Raw genomic sequence first — 1,963 nt, forward strand, 5'->3', positions numbered from 1 at the left:
CTTTTGTTCCTTCTTGTTTGCAAGGGATAAAGTGTATCTAGTCTATTCTATATAAGCGCAAAATTAGCTGCAAAACCCATTGCAAAAGCACTTTAAACCTATGAAGTTTTCAAAGCAAAATTCTAATTCAACAAATAAGCTGTATCTAATCTATATAACTGCAAAATTAACTGGAACCCTTTAAAAAAACTTTTATCCTGTAATGTTTTAGAAATTAATTCATTATTCTTACACCTTTGAACAAAAAAGATATATCTCCTTTTTTTAACAAAAAAGGTTCTATATAACTGCATAATTTGATGCGAAAACCTTTAATAGAACTTCATTCGTTAAATTTCTTTGGAAAAAAATTCTTCTGATTTCTTATTCAAAATTTGTATGATTTTAGCCTTAAATGTTTACCCCTCTCAACTATTTATATAAGATTAAAAATGATTTGCAATTAGGTAATTTTTTATTTATTACTTGAAACTAGGTTTCATGAAAAAGCTTTATGATTGAAAATAATTTCTTAACATAATAACTAAAAGAGTACCATTATTGAACAAGAAAGTCAGGTTTTTTTGCATTTTTGTTCTAAAATATTACCTTTCTATCAGATATTCACATGAAAAGACTGCATCGAAAGCTGCATCTCATAAATTTTTGTTAATATAAATTTTTGAAATTGTAAGGATTACTCTGAAAGTTTACATCTTTTTATCATTTGAGTCAATGTTTAGCAAGACAGAATAAAAAGGGTGTAATTAGAAGGTGATGCTTTAATTTATTACTTAAATCTATGCTCATAAAGAAAAGTAGGATTAGAAATTTATTGCTTAAGGTAATAAGTTAAACAACACAATTAATGAAGGAGACAGTAATTTTCAATTAAAGGATTGTGTGTTTCATTCTTAAATGTATTTTTTCTCAAGTATTTGCCTTTTAGTCCTGTGTATGATGTTATCAAATGCATATTTATTATACATTTTGAATATAGCTTATATCTTTCTCCCATCCTTTCTGGAGCATTATGAGTATACCCTATCGACTCCAGGGGCTATATAAGGCTGAAAATAATCCGTAGCAGTTTTTTTTACCCTGTCCCCCTCATCATTCGTGACCTCAGCCCCTCCCTCGTATTTGGGTTTATACAATAAGTTGGCGTAGCACTACCTTTTCCGGTGTCTTTGACATAGATTTCAATCATGCGGCTCAGGGTTTCCTCTGGGCCTGCAATGAGGTTGTTATCTATTCTTGTCACACTTCCAAAGTTTGCCCGGTGGTCTTTTTTTAGTCTTTAGTAGCTTATTACTAGCTTCATCTGACTATGCTTTTGCAAAAAGCCCTCCATGAGGTTCTCTTCGTTCTTCTTATCTCCTTTTTCAGGTGTTTTAAAACTCCCGAGTAAGCATCTCCGTCTCCTGGATTATACATTTGGATAGCTGTTCTTAATAGCCTTTAGGTCAGTTTTCTGCTTTGACTGAAGTCCGAGGTCCACCAGTTATTGGCTCGGTCCACCTCGTCAACAAGTGTTTTGGAGGTTGCTTCTTTAATCGCACTGTTCATGCTTTCTGTGAGTCTTCCTACCTCCTTGTCTAGATCCTCTTCGGTTACTCCAGGGGTGGGGGCAGATTGGCAAGTTTTTTGGCTAGAACCTGATTATGCGTGTGCCAGTTCATTTTCCTTACGTCCCTCAGAAGTTTCCTTTGTCACTGGGATATATATATTTTAAATCTTATTATTTGATGGTCAGAGAATGATGGCATGTGATCGCTCACATGCCAATCCTTTTCCAGCCTTATATATATATATATATATATATATATATATATATATATATATATATATATATATATATATATATATATATATATATATATATATATATATATTAGGTTAACCTAACCTAACCTATATATATTTATGTTATTCTTCAATTTTAAGTCATGAGGTGGCAAGTTAGCAATTTTAAGTGAATTAA

This window comes from Artemia sp. Qi Xiang Cuo, chromosome 3, assembly GCF_049724085.1.
Source record: "Artemia sp. Qi Xiang Cuo chromosome 3, ASM4972408v1, whole genome shotgun sequence".
In the NCBI taxonomy this organism is placed as follows: Eukaryota; Metazoa; Arthropoda; class Branchiopoda; order Anostraca; family Artemiidae; genus Artemia; species Artemia sp. Qi Xiang Cuo.